Genomic DNA, 15,450 nt, shown 5'->3' with positions numbered 1-15,450 from the left:
GCAAGTAAAGCGGGGGTGGAGCAAGAGATAACAAAGGAGAAGGTGCAGATTGGGCAAGGCCACAGAATAGCTGACCAGAAGGTCATGGAGCAAAGGCAAACAATATGTTAATGGTGTGTTGAAAGACAAAGCATTCGTACAGATAGGACTGTTAATGGACTGAAAATTGAACAGCAGCAAGTACAAACATGAAAACAAAACAGTGGGTAAGTAAACTGAACAAACTAAGATGAAATAAAATAAACATACAAAAAAATGTAAAAAATGTAAAAAAGAAAAATAACAAAATGTGAAAGTAAAATGGGGGGCCCGTCATGATCTGAAATTATTGAACTCAATGTTCAGTCCGGCACGCTCTCGTGTGCAATGGTTAGCACCGCAGCCTCACAGCTCCAGCGACCCGGTTTCAATTCTGGGCACTGCCTGTGTGGTGTTTGCAAGTTCTCCCTGTGTCTGCGTGGGATTCCTCCGGGTGCTCCGGTTTCCTCCCACATGCCAAAGACTTGCTGGTTGATAGGTTAATTGGCCATTCCCAATTGCCCCTAGTAAAGGTAGGTGGGAGGGAAATATAGGGAAGGTGGGGATGTGGTAGGAATATGGAATTCGTGTAGGATTAGTATAAATGGGTGGTCGATGGTCAGCACAGACTCTGTGGGCCGAAGGGCCTGTTTCAGTGCTGCATCACGAAACTAAACTAATCGGTCAACGAGATGCTGTTTTTCGAGCTTGCGTTGTTGTTCACTGGAACACTGCAGCAAGCCCAGGATAGAGATGTAAGCATGAGAGCAGCGGGGAGTCTTAAAATGGCAAGCAACCAGAAGCTCAGGGTCCTGCTTGCGGACTGAGCGGACGTGTTCCGCAAAGCGATCACCCAGTCTGCGTTTGGTCTCCCCAATAAACATGAATATACATTAATTGGATTTAGGCGCCAGTATGTTGCAAAACGAGAAGAAAGAAAGGCACAAATGGCATTAACACTGACTTTACAAATGATTCACTGAAAAATTCTTTCATTTGCTGGAAAAGATGAATATTGTGCATCTGAAAATGGGCACCATGGGATTGTGTTGCATACTGACCTGTTTTCCTGTATTTGCCTGTCATCTATACAATTCAATTTGTGTTGGATATCGCTGAGAATCTCATTTCAAGATGCGGGCACAGATATTAATATAATCCTACTGAAAGTTTAATCCTGGAACAAATCCTGTGTGACGTGGATTGCAACGTTTAGAGGGCTGTGCAGCTAAGGTGAGGAAGACGGGAATGATGTGGTTGATGATTGCATGGAATGCATTGCAAACTTGGGTTACGTTGCTTGATTTCATTCTACACCTTGAAATTCAGAAGCAAGTGAGGCACCAGGTGGAAACCAACAGCTGTCTCTGTGGAAGCGGGGACATGGCTTCCTAATCTAACCATTTGAACTCTGAAAACATTCTGCTGGATCTGAACTGCCCTGTATACCAAGGCCAATTTGTATACTTTATAAAGTGGAATGCCCAGAACTATGCAGAGTACTCCAGGTGGGGTCTAACCAGGACATTATATAGCTGTAGCGAAGCTTCGCCCCCATTATTTAACTGCCTCTGTTACGCATTCTACTGCTCGGGTAATCACATTGTATGTTGCAAATCAGCAAAATAAGGACGCATTTGATAAAAATAAAGAGTTTAAAAGCACAAATATGTGTCAGTGCAATCAGTAAATAATGAGAAATGAAATCCAGAACTTGGCAAGAATCCCAAGTGGATGTCTTGGAGTGGTTGGGGAAGGGAATCTTGTCAATGATGGCACACTGTGCATTGACACTGCAGCAGCTGCTGCACCTCTTCCAAACTTAGTTTCTTAAGTGAGAGTTTACAAAAAAGGGAATTGGATAATTGCATGAAAGGAGAGGCAAACAAAAGCAGAGCGAAGGAAGTGGGCCCAACTGGCAAGTCTTTGAAAAAACTGGCAATGGTACGATGGCCTGAATGGCCTGGCAATGTGTTGTGCACTGCTGAGCGTCCATTGCTGGGTCAATACCTCTGCAGCCTTGCAAAATGTCACAGTGGAATTGCATTTCAATGAAACAAGCATCACAAATAGATCATGACTGTATAGTTTAACAATACTTGCAGCTTCCTCAGCCCTGCAAACGTGCTGAGTTTTTGTAGTGTAGTGGTGATCACGTTTGTCTCACACGCAAACGGTCCCCAGTTCGAAACTGGGCAGGAACATTTTCGAAACAAACCCAAACGTCTGACCACGAAAGATGCAATCATTGACATCCCCCATTCACACAGCACAATTTCTCAAAGTCCTATTTCTCTTGCACATTGTGTGCACAATGCCTTGCAATCGCTCCTCTTTCTAGTCCTGATGCTGCAGAAAGTTCCTCAAAACCTAGCACTTGCACTTCATTTGGCTCAGATTAGAATAGAAACCTGCAACACTAGCTTGCGAAGTCACAGCTGATCTAAGTCTCATTTCAGACGAGGCAAAAGCACATCAGCAATTCACTTTCGCCAGCTCCACATTCGTTGAGACAGGGGCACGCCGCAATATTTTAACCCGCACTGTCCAATTACTCGCTGCTAGCAGCAAGAGGGGTCTGCTGCCTCAATCAACAGGTTACTGGCCATCTCAGGGAGGTAAAATAGCACAACCCGGGCCAAATCTCCCCAGAAACCAAGCACAGGCTCAGCAAAACGTAGGCACATGATATCCGGGCCACTAAACCTCCGAGCAGCTCGAACAGAACAGCCAAGTGACTGAAACTTTCTTTGAGTTGCAATGATGAATCTCCGGTGGAAACAAGTTTGGGGAAAATGCTCCTCCTGAACATTTCTTTTTGGGTAAAAGGGGCAAAAATCCTTTTCAATTTAACCACTGCTGCAGCAGATTCTTGGTGTCTTAAGCACCTTGACAACGCAGCTCTGAACATGCAGCCGCAATTATGACAAGGGGTAAAGGTTCATGACACGCAGAGGGGAAAAAGTTATTTAAGTTATGACATTCGCTCACAGACCTATTAGCGTTTTGTTCAGTCAGTAACAGAGACATACCTGGGTTTATTGATGCAGATTAACATAACTATTCAGCGTCACGCAGAGCTCGAAGAGCACTTTGCCTCCCTTAAAGACGGACACAGCTGATTCTGTAACTGAAGCTAAGGAAACAGGCAGACGTGCCAAATTATCACTTTGTATTGTTCTTCATTCGGCGAGTAACAGGAAAACTAACAAGGTGGCGTTGAAAATGAGATGCACTGCGGCTCCGCTCAATATCAACCCGCTCCTTCATATTGAACTGAGGAAGAATATACATGAATAAAAGCAAAATACTGTGGATGCTGGAAATCTGAAATAAAAACAAGAAATTCTGGAAATACTCAGCAGGTCTGGCAGCATCTGTGGAGAGAGAAGCAGAGTTAACATTTCGGCTCAGTGACCCTTCTTCAGAACTGGCAAATATTAGAAAAGTCAAAGGTTAGAAGCAAGTAAAGCGGGGGTGGAGCAAGAGATAACAAAGGAGAAGGTGCAGATTGGGCAAGGCCACAGAATAGCTGACCAGAAGGTCATGGAGCAAAGGCAAACAATATGTTAATGGTGTGTTGAAAGACAAAGCATTCGTACAGATAGGACTGTTAATGGACTGAAAATTGAACAGCAGCAAGTACAAACATGAAAACAAAACAGTGGGTAAGTAAACTGAACAAACTAAGATGAAATAAAATAAACATACAAAAAAATGTAAAAAAGAAAAATAACAAAAAGTGAAAGTAAAATGGGGGGCCCGTCATGATCTGAAATTATTGAACTCAATGTTCAGTCCGGCACGCTCTCGTGTGCAATGGTTAGCACCGCAGCCTCACAGCTCCAGCGACCCGGTTTCAATTCTGGGCACTGCCTGTGTGGTGTTTGCAAGTTCTCCCTGTGTCTGCGTGGGATTCCTCCGGGTGCTCCGGTTTCCTCCCACATGCCAAAGACTTGCTGGTTGATAGGTTAATTGGCCATTCCCAATTGCCCCTAGTAAAGGTAGGTGGGAGGGAAATATAGGGAAGGTGGGGATGTGGTAGGAATATGGAATTCGTGTAGGATTAGTATAAATGGGTGGTCGATGGTCGGCACAGACTCGGTGGGCCGAAGGGCCTGTTTCACGAAACTAAACTAATCGGTCAACGAGATGCTGTTTTTCGAGCTTGCGTTGTTGTTCACTGGAACACTGCAGCAAGCCCAGGATAGAGATGTAAGCATGAGAGCAGCGGGGAGTCTTTAAATGGCAAGCAACCAGAAGCTCAGGGTCCTCCTTGCGGACTGAGCGGACGTGTTCCGCAAAGCGATCACCCAGTCTGCGTTTGGTCTCCCCAATAAACATGAATGTACATGAATTGGATTTTGGCGCCAGTATGTTGCAAAAAGAGAAGAAAGAAAGGCACAAATGTCATTAACACTGACTTTACAAATGATTCACTGAAAAATTCTTTCATTTGCTGGAAAATATGAATATTGTGCATCTGAAAATGGGCACCATGGGATTGTGTTGCATACTGACCTGTTTTCCTGTATTTGCCTGTCATCTATACAATTCAATTTGTGTTGGATATCGCTGAGAATCTCATTTCAAGATGCGGGCACAGATATGAATATAATCCTACTGAAAGTTTAATCCTGGAACAAATCCTGTGTGACGTGGATTGCAACGTTTAGAGGGCTGTGCAGCTAAGGTGAGGAAGACGGGAATGATGTGGTTGATGATTGCATGGAATGCATTGCAAACTTGGGTTACGTTGCTTGATTTCATTCTACACCTTGAAATTCAGAAGTAAGTGAGGCACCAGGTGGAAACCAACAGCTGTCTCTGTGGAAGCGGGGACATGGCCTCCGAATCTAACCATTTGAACTCTGAAAACATTCTGCTGGATCTGAACTGCCCTGTATACCAAGGCCAATTTGTATACTTTATAAAGTGGAATGCCCAGAACTATGCAGAGTACTCCAGGTGGGGTCTAACCAGGACATCATGTCGCTGTAGCGAAGCTTCACCCCCATTATTTAACTGCCTCTGTTACGCATTCTACTGCTCGGGTAATCACATTATATGTTGCAAATCAGCAAAATAAGGACGCATTTGATAAAAATAAAGAGTTTAAAAGCACAAATATGTGTCAGTGCAATCAGTAAATAATGAGAAATGAAATCCAGAACTTGGCAAGAATCCCAAGTGGATGTCTTGGAGTGGTTGGGGAAGGGAATCTTTGTCAATGATGGCACACTGTGCATTGACACTGCAGCAGCTGCTCCACCTCTTCCAAACTTAGTTTCTTAAGTGAGAGTTGACAAAAAAGGGAATTGGATAATTGCATGAAAGGAGAGGCAAACAAAAGCAGAGCGAAGGAAATGGGCCCAACTGGCAAGTCTTTGAAAAAACTGGCAATGGTACGATGGCCTGAATGGCCTGGCAATGTGTTGTGCACTGCTGAGCGTCCATTGCTGGGTCAATACCTCTGCAGCCTTGCAAAATGTCACAGTGGAATTGCATTTCAATGAAACAAGCACCACAAAGAGATCATGACTGTATAGTTTAACAATACTTGCAGCTTCCTCAGCACTGCAACCGTGCTGAGTTTCTGTAGTGCAGTGGTGGTCACGTTTGTCTAACACGCAATAGGTCCCCAGTTCGAAACTGGGCAGAAACATTTTCGAAACAAACCCAAACTTCTGACCACGATAGATGCAATCATTGACATTCCCCATTAGCACAACACAATTTCTCAAAGACCTATTTCTCTTGCACATTGTGTGCACAATGCCTTGCAATCGCTCCTCTTTCTAGTCCTGATGCTGCAGAAAGTTCCTCAAAACCTAGCACTTGCACTTCATTTGGCTCAGATTAGAAGAGAAACCTGCAACACTAGCTTGCTGAGTAACAGCTGATCTAAGTCTCATTTCAGACGAGGCAAAACCACATCAGCAATTCACTTTCGCCAGCTCCACATTCGTTGAGACAGGGGCACGCCGCAATATTTTGACCCGCACTGTCCAATTACTCGCTGCTGGCAGCAAGAGGGGTCTGCTGCCTCAATCAACAGGTTACTGGCCATCTCAGGGAGGTAAAATAGCACAACCCGGGCCAAATCTCCCCAGAAACCAAGCACAGGCTCAGCAAAACGTAGGCACATGATATCCGGGCCACTAAACCTCCGAGCAGCTCGGACAGAACACCCAAGTGACTGAAACTTTCTTTGAGTTGCAATGATGAATCTCCGGTGGAAACAAGTTTGGGGAAAATGCTCCTCCTGAACATTTCTTTTTGGGTAAAAGGGGCAAAAATCCTTTTCAATTTAACCACTGCTGCGGCAGATTCTTGGTGTCTTAAGCACCTTGAAAACGCAGCTCTTAACATGCAGCCGCAATTATGACAAGGGGTAAAGGTTCATGACACGCAGAGGGGAAAAAGCTATTGAAGTTATGACAGTCGCTCACAGACTTATTAGCGTTTTGTTCAGTCAGTAACAGAGACATACCTGGGTTTATTGATGCAGATTAACATAACTATTCAGCGTCACGCAGAGCTCGAAGAGTACTTTGCCTCCCTTAAAGACGGACACAGCTGATTCTGTAACTGAAGCTAAGGAAACAGGCAGACGTGCCAGATTATCACTTTGTATTGTTCTTCAGTCGGCGAGTAACAGGAAAACTAACAATGTGGCGTTGAAAATGAGATGCACTGCGGCTCCGCTCAATATCAACCCGCTCCTTCATATTGAACTGAGGAAGAATATACATGAATAAAAGCAAAATACTGTGGATGCTGGAAATCTGAAATAAAAACAAGAAATTCTGGAAATACTCAGCAGGTCTGGCAGCATCTGTGGAGAGAGAAGCAGAGTTAACATTTCGGCTCAGTGACCCTTCTTCAGAACTGGCAAATATTAGAAAAGTCAAAGGTTAGAAGCAAGTAAAGCGGGGGTGGAGCAAGAGATAACAAAGGAGAAGGTGCAGATTGGGCAAGGCCACAGAATAGCTGACCAGAAGGTCATGGAGCAAAGGCAAACAATATGTTAATGTTGTGTTGAAAGACAAAGCATTCGTACAGATAGGACTGTTAATGGACTGAAAATTGAACAGCAGCAAGTACAAACATGAAAATAAAACAGCGGGTGAGTAAACTGAACAAACTAAGATGAAATAAAATAAACATACAAAAAAATGTAAAAAATGTAAAAAAGAAAAATAACAAAAAGTGAAAGTAAAATGGGGGGCCCGTCATGATCTGAAATTATTGAACTCAATGTTCAGTCCGGCACACTCTCGTGTGCAATGGTTAACACCGCAGCCTCACAGCTCCAGCGACCCGGTTTCAATTCTGGGCACTGCCTGTGTGGTGTTTGCAAGTTCTCCCTGTGTCTGCGTGGGATTCCTCCGGGTGCTCCGATTTCCTCCCACATGCCAAAGACTTGCTGGTTGATAGGTTAATTGGCCATTCCCAATTGCCCCTAGTAAAGGTAGGTGGGAGGGAAATATAGGGAAGGTGGGGATGTGGTAGGAATATGGAATTCGTGTAGGATTAGTATAAATGGGTGGTCGATGGTCGGCACAGACTCGGTGGGCCGAAGGGCCTGTTTCAGTGCTGCATCACGAAACTAAACTAATCGGTCAACGAGATGCTGTTTTTCGAGCTTGCGTTGTTGTTCACTGGAACACTGCAGCAAGCCCAGGATAAAGATGTAAGCATGAGAGCAGCGGGGAGTCTTGAAATGGCAAGCAACCAGAAGCTCAGGGTCCTGCTTGCGGACTGAGCGGACGTGTTCCGCAAAGCGATCACCCAGTCTGCGTTTGGTCTCCCCAATAAACATGAATATACATTAATTGGATTTAGGCGCCAGTATGTTGCAAAACGAGAAGAAAGAAAGGCACAAATGGCATTAACACTGACTTTACAAATGATTCACTGAAAAATTCTTTCATTTGCTGGAAAAGATGAATATTGTGCATCTGAAAATAGGCACCATGGGATTGTGTTGCATACTGACCTGTTTTCCTGTATTTGCCTGTCATCTATACAATTCAATTTGTGTTGGATATCGCTGAGAATCTCATTTCAAGATGCGGGCACAGATATTAATATAATCCTACTGAAAGTTTAATCCTGGAACAAATCCTGTGTGACGTGGATTGCAACGTTTAGAGGGCTGTGCAGCTAAGGTGAGGAAGACGGGAATGATGTGGTTGATGATTGCATGGAATGCATTGCAAACTTGGGTTACGTTGCTTGATTTCATTCTACACCTTGAAATTCAGAAGCAAGTGAGGCACCAGGTGGAAACCAACAGCTGTCTCTGTGGAAGCGGGGACATGGCTTCCTAATCTAACCATTTGAACTCTGAAAACATTCTGCTGGATCTGAACTGCCCTGTATACCAAGGCCAATTTGTATACTTTATAAAGTGGAATGCCCAGAACTATGCAGAGTATTCCAGGTGGGGTCTAACCAGGACATTATATAGCTGTAGCGAAGCTTCGCCCCCATTATTTAACTGCCTCTGTTACGCATTCTACTGCTCGGGTAATCACATTGTATGTTGCAAATCAGCAAAATAAGGACGCATTTGATAAAAATAAAGAGTTTAAAAGCACAAATATGTGTCAGTGCAATCAGTAAATAATGAGAAATGAAATCCAGAACTTGGCAAGAATCCCAAGTGGATGTCTTGGAGTGGTTGGGGAAGGGAATCTTGTCAATGATGGCACACTGTGCATTGACACTGCAGCAGCTGCTGCACCTCTTCCAAACTTAGTTTCTTAAGTGAGAGTTTACAAAAAAGGGAATTGGATAATTGCATGAAAGGAGAGGCAAACAAAAGCAGAGCGAAGGAAGTGGGCCCAACTGGCAAGTCTTTGAAAAAAGTGGCAATGGTACGATGGCCTGAATGGCCTGGCAATGTGTTGTGCACTGCTGAGCGTCCATTGCTGGGTCAATACCTCTGCAGCCTTGCAAAATGTCACAGTGGAATTGCATTTCAATGAAACAAGCACCACAAATAGATCATGACTGTATAGTTTAACAATACTTGCAGCTTCCTCAGCCCTGCAACCGTGCTGAGTTTCTGTAGTGTAGTGGTGATCACGTTTGTCTCACACGCAAAAGGTCCCCAGTTCGAAACTGGGCAGAAACATTTTCGAAACAAAGCCAAACGTCTGACCACGAAAGATGCAATCATTGACATTCCCCATTAACACAGCACAATTTCTCAAAGTCCTATTTCTCTTGCACATTGTGTGCACAATGCCTTGCAATCGCTCCTCTTTCTAGTCCTGATGCTGCAGAAAGTTCCTCAAAATCTAGCACTTGCACTTCATTTGGCTCAGATTAGAATAGAAACCTGCAACACTAGCTTGCTGAGTAACAGCTGATCTAAGTCTCATTTCAGACGAGGCAAAACCACATCAGCAATTCACTTTCGCCAGCTCCACATTCGTTGAGACAGGGGCACGCCGCAATATTTTGACCCGCACTGTCCAATTACTCGCTGCTAGCAGCAAGAGGGGTCTGCTGCCTCAATCAACAGGTTACTGGCCATCTCAGGGAGGTAAAATAGCACAACCCGGGCCAAATCTCCCCAGAAACCAAGCACAGGCTCAGCAAAACGTAGGCACATGATATCCGGGCCACTAAACCTCCGAGCAGCTCGAACAGAACACCCAAGTGACTGAAACTTTCTTTGAGTTGCAATGGTGAATCTCCGGTGGAAACAAGTTTGGGGAAAATGCTCCTCCTGAACATTTCTTTTTGGGTAAAAGGGGCAAAAATCCTTTTCAATTTAACCACTGCTGCGGCAGATTCTTGGTGTCTTAAGCACCTTGAAAACGCAGCTCTTAACATGCAGCCGCAATTATGACAAAGGGTAAAGGTTCATGCAACGCAGAGGGGAAAAAGTTATTTAAGTTATGACAGTCGCTCACAGACTTATTAGCGTTTTGTTCAGTCAGTAACAGAGACATACCTGGGTTTATTGATGCAGATTAACATAACTATTCAGCGTCCACGCAGAGCTCGAAGAGTACTTTGCCTCCCTTAAAGACGGACACAGCTGATTCTGTAACTGAAGCTAAGGAAACAGGCAGACGTGCCAAATTATCACTTTGTATTGTTCTTCATTCGGCGAGTAACAGGAAAACTAACAAGGTGGCGTTGAAAATGAGATGCACTGCGGCTCCGCTCAATATCAACCCGCTCCTTCATATTGAACTGAGGAAGAATATACATGAATAAAAGCAAAATACTGTGGATGCTGGAAATCTGAAATAAAAACAAGAAATTCTGGAAATACTCAGCAGGTCTGGCAGCATCTGTGGAGAGAGAAGCAGAGTTAACATTTCGGCTCAGTGACCCTTCTTCAGAACTGGCAAATATTAGAAAAGTCAAAGGTTAGAAGCAAGTAAAGCGGGGGTGGAGCAAGAGATAACAAAGGAGAAGGTGCAGATTGGGCAAGGCCACAGAATAGCTGACCAGAAGGTCATGGAGCAAAGGCAAACAATATGTTAATGGTATGTTGAAAGACAAAGCATTCGTACAGATAGGACTGTTAATGGACTGAAAATTGAACAGCAGCAAGTACAAACATGAAAACAAAACAGTGGGTAAGTAAACTGAACAAACTAAGATGAAATAAAATAAACATACAAAAAAATGTAAAAAATGTAAAAAAGAAAAATAACAAAAAGTGAAAGTAAAATGGGGGGCCCGTCATGATCTGAAATTATTGAACTCAATGTTCTGTCCGGCACGCTCTCGTGTGCAATGGTTAGCACCGCAGCCTCACAGCTCCAGCGACCCGGTTTCAATTCTGGGCACTGCCTGTGTGGTGTTTGCAAGTTCTCCCTGTGTCTGCGTGGGATTCCTCCGGGTGCTCCGGTTTCCTCCCACATGCCAAAGACTTGCTGGTTGATAGGTTAATTGGCCATTCCCAATTGCCCCTAGTAAAGGTAGGTGGGAGGGAAATATAGGGAAGGTGGGGATGTGGTAGGAATATGGAATTCGTGTAGGATTAGTATAAATGGGTGGTCGATGTTCGGCACAGACTCGGTGGGCCGAAGGGCCTGTTTCAGTGCTGCATCACGAAACTAAACTAATCGGTCAACGAGATGCTGTTTTTCGAGCTTGCGTTGTTGTTCACTGGAACACTGCAGCAAGCCCAGGATAGAGATGTAAGCATGAGAGCAGCGGGGAGTCTTGAAATGGCAAGCAACCAGAAGCTCAGGGTCCTGCTTGCGGACTGAGCGGACGTGTTCCGCAAAGCGATCACCCAGTCTGCGTTTGGTCTCCCCAATAAACATGAATATACATTAATTGGATTTAGGCGCCAGTATGTTGCAAAACGAGAAGAAAGAAAGGCACAAATGGCATTAACACTGACTTTACAAATGATTCACTGAAAAATTCTTTCATTTGCTGGAAAAGATGAATATTGTGCATCTGAAAATAGGCACCATGGGATTGTGTTGCATACTGACCTGTTTTCCTGTATTTGCCTGTCATCTATACAATTCAATTTGTGTTGGATATCGCTGAGAATCTCATTTCAAGATGCGGGCACAGATATTAATATAATCCTACTGAAAGTTTAATCCTGGAACAAATCCTGTGTGACGTGGATTGCAACGTTTAGAGGGCTGTGCAGCTAAGGTGAGGAAGACGGGAATGATGTGGTTGATGATTGCATGGAATGCATTGCAAACTTGGGTTACGTTGCTTGATTTCATTCTACACCTTGAAATTCAGAAGCAAGTGAGGCACCAGGTGGAAACCAACAGCTGTCTCTGTGGAAGCGGGGACATGGCTTCCTAATCTAACCATTTGAACTCTGAAAACATTCTGCTGGATCTGAACTGCCCTGTATACCAAGGCCAATTTGTATACTTTATAAAGTGGAATGCCCAGAACTATGCAGAGTACTCCAGGTGGGGTCTAACCAGGACATTATATAGCTGCAGCGAAGCTTCGCCCCCATTATTTAACTGCCTCTGTTACGCATTCTACTGCTCGGGTAATCACATTGTATGTTGCAAATCAGCAAAATAAGGACGCATTTGATAAAAATAAAGAGTTTAAAAGCACAAATATGTGTCAGTGCAATCAGTAAATAATGAGAAATGAAATCCAGAACTTGGCAAGAATCCCAAGTGGATGTCTTGGAGTGGTTGGGGAAGGGAATCTTGTCAATGATGGCACACTGTGCATTGACACTGCAGCAGCTGCTGCACCTCTTCCAAACTTAGTTTCTTAAGTGAGAGTTTACAAAAAAGGGAATTGGATAATTGCATGAAAGGAGAGGCAAACAAAAGCAGAGCGAAGGAAGTGGGCCCAACTGGCAAGTCTTTGAAAAAAGTGGCAATGGTACGATGGCCTGAATGGCCTGGCAATGTGTTGTGCACTGCTGAGCGTCCATTTCTGGGTCAATACCTCTGCAGCCTTGCAAAATGTCACAGTGGAATTGCATTTCAATGAAACAAGCACCACAAATAGATCATGACTGTATAGTTTAACAATACTTGCAGCTTCCTCAGCCCTGCAGCCGTGCTGAGTTTCTGTAGTGTAGTGGTGATCACGTTTGTCTCACACGCAAAAGGTCCCCAGTTCGAAACTGGGCAGAAACATTTTCGAAACAAAGCCAAACGTCTGACCACGAAAGATGCAATCATTGACATTCCCCATTCACACAACACAATTTCTCAAAGTCCTATTTCTCTTGCACATTGTGTGCACAATGCCTTGCAATCGCTCCTCTTTCTAGTCCTGATGCTGCAGAAAGTTCCTCAAAACCTAGCACTTGCACTTCATTTGGCTCAGATTAGAATGGAAACCTGCAACACTAGCTTGCTGAGTAACAGCTGATCTAAGTCTCATTTCAGAAGAGGCAAAACCACATCAGCAATTCACTTTCGCCAGCTCCACATTCGTTGAGACAGGGGCACGCCGCAATATTTTGACCCGCACTGTCCAATTGCTCGCTGCTAGCAGCAAGAGGGGTCTGCTGCCTCAATCAACAGGTTCCTGGCCATCTCAGGGAGGTAAAATAGCACAACCCGGGCCAAATCTCCCCAGAAACTAAGCACAGGCTCAGCAAAACGTAGGCACATGATATCCGGGCCACTAAACCTACGAGCAGCTCGAACAGAACACCCAAGTGACTGAAACTTTCTTTGAGTTGCAATGATGAATCTCCGGTGGAACAAGTTTGGGGAAAATGCTCCTCCTGAACATTTCTTTTTGGGTAAAAGGGGCAAAAATCCTTTTCAATTTAACCACTGCTGCGGCAGATTCTTGGTGTCTTAAGCACCTTGAGAACGCAGCTCTGAACATGCAGCCGCAATTATGACAAGGGGTAAAGGTTCATGACACGCAGAGGGGAAAAAGTTATTTAAGTTATGACATTCGCTCACAGACCTATTAGCGTTTTGTTCAGTCAGTAACAGAGACATACCTGGGTTTATTGATGCAGATTAACATAACTATTCAGCGTCACGCAGAGCCGCGAAGAGTACTTTGCCTCCCTTAAAGACGGACACAGCTGATTCTGTAACTGAAGCTAAGTAAACAGGCAGACGTGCCAAATTATCACTTTGTATTGTTCTTCATTTGGCGACTAACAGGAAAACTAACAAGGTGGCGTTGAAAATGAGATGCACTGCGGCTCCGCTCAATATCAACCCGCTCCTTCATATTGAACTGAGGAAGAATATACATGAATAAAAGCAAAATACTGTCGATGCTGGAAATCTGAAATAAAAGCAAGAAATTCTGGAATTACTCAGCAGGTCTGGCAGCATCTGTGGAGAGAGAAGCAGAGTTAACATTTCGGCTCAGTGACCCTTCCTCAGAACTGGCAAATATTAGAAAAGTCAAAGGTTAGAAGCAAGTAAAGCGGGGGTGGAGCAAGAGATAACAAAGGAGAAGGTGTAGAGTGGGCAAGGCCACAGAATAGCTGACCAGAAGGTCATGGAGCAAAGGCAAACAATATGTTAATGGTGTGTTGAAAGACAAAGCATTAGTACAGATAGGACTGTTAACGGACTGAAAATTGAACAGCAGCAAGTACAAACATGAAAACAAAACAGTGGGTAAGTAAACTGAACAAACTAAGATGAAATAAAATAAACATACAAAAAAATGCAAAAAATGTAAAAAAGAAAAATAACAAAAAGTGAAAGTAAAATGGGGGGCCGTCACGAACTGAAATTATTGAACTCAATATTCAGTCCGGCACGCTCTCGTGTGCAATGGTTAGCACCGCAGCCTCACAGCTCCAGCGACCCGGTTTCAATTCTGGGCACTGCCTGTGTGGTGTTTGCAAGTTCTCCCTGTGTCTGCGTGGGATTCCTCCGGGTGCTCCGGTTTCCTCCCACATGCCAAAGACTTGCTGGTTGATAGGTTAATTGGCCATTCCCAATTGCCCCTAGTAAAGGTAGGTGATAGGGAAATATAGGGAAGGTGGGGATGTGGTAGGAATATGGAATTCGTGTAGGATTAGTATAAATGGGTGGTCGATGGTCGGCACAGACTCGGTGGGCCGAAGGGACTGTTTCAGTGCTGCATCACGAAACTAAACTAATCGGTCAACGAGATGCTGTTTTTCGAGCTTGCGTTGATGTTCACTGGAACACTGCAGCAAGCCCAGGATAGAGATGTGAGCATGAGAGCAGCGGGGAGTCTTGAAATGGCAAGCAACCAGAAGCTCAGGGTCCAGCTTGCGGACTGAGCGGACGTGTTCCGCAAAGCGATCACCCAGTCTGCGTTTGGTCTCCCCAATAAACATGAATATACATTAATTGGATTTAGGCGCCAGTATGTTGCAAAACGAGAAGAAAGAAAGGCACAAATGGCATTAACACTGACTTTACAAATGATTCACTGAAAAATTCTTTCATTTGCTGGAAAAGATGAATATTGTGCATCTGAAAATAGGCACCATGAGATTGTGTTGCATACTGACCTGTTTTCCTGTATTTGCCTGTCATCTATACAATTCAAATTGTGTTGGATATCGCTGAGAATCTCATTTCAAGATGCGGGCACAGATATTAATATAATCCTACTGAAAGTTTAATCCTGGAACAAATCCTGTGTGACGTGGATTGCAACGTTTAGAGGGCTGTGCAGCAAAGGGGAGGAAGACGGGAATGATGTGGTTGATGATTGCATGGAATGCATTGCAAACTTGGGTTACGTTGCTTGATTTCATTCTACACCTTGAAATTCAGAAGCTTGTGAGGCACCAGGTGGAAACCAACAGCTGACTCTGTGGAAGCGGGGACATGGCTTCCTAATCTAACCATTTGAACTCTGAAAACATTCTGCTGGATCTGAACTGCCCTGTATACCAAGGCCAATTTGTATACTTTATAAAGTGGAATGCCCAGAACTATGCAGAGTACTCCAGGTGGGGTCTAACCAGGACATTAT

General features: G+C 44.2%; 3 non-coding genes across 3 annotated transcripts; all 3 read left to right on the top strand.

Moving 5' to 3' along the window:
- Positions 1 to 2,149: 2,149 nt before the first annotated feature.
- trnav-cac (transfer RNA valine (anticodon CAC)) lies at positions 2,150 to 2,222 on the top strand. The gene has a single exon. It is a non-coding gene; the product is annotated as a tRNA-Val (tRNA).
- A 6,868-nt stretch (positions 2,223 to 9,090) lies between these two features.
- Positions 9,091 to 9,163, top strand: trnav-cac (transfer RNA valine (anticodon CAC)). Its single transcript has one exon. It is a non-coding gene; the product is annotated as a tRNA-Val (tRNA).
- A 3,408-nt stretch (positions 9,164 to 12,571) lies between these two features.
- On the top strand, positions 12,572 to 12,644 carry trnav-cac (transfer RNA valine (anticodon CAC)). The gene has a single exon. It is a non-coding gene; the product is annotated as a tRNA-Val (tRNA).
- Positions 12,645 to 15,450: the final 2,806 nt, after the last annotated feature.

The sequence above is a fragment of the Heterodontus francisci genome, chromosome 22 (genome assembly GCF_036365525.1).
Source record: "Heterodontus francisci isolate sHetFra1 chromosome 22, sHetFra1.hap1, whole genome shotgun sequence".
Taxonomy (NCBI): domain Eukaryota; kingdom Metazoa; phylum Chordata; class Chondrichthyes; order Heterodontiformes; family Heterodontidae; genus Heterodontus; species Heterodontus francisci.
This window is presented reverse-complemented; position numbering and strand designations above follow the sequence as displayed.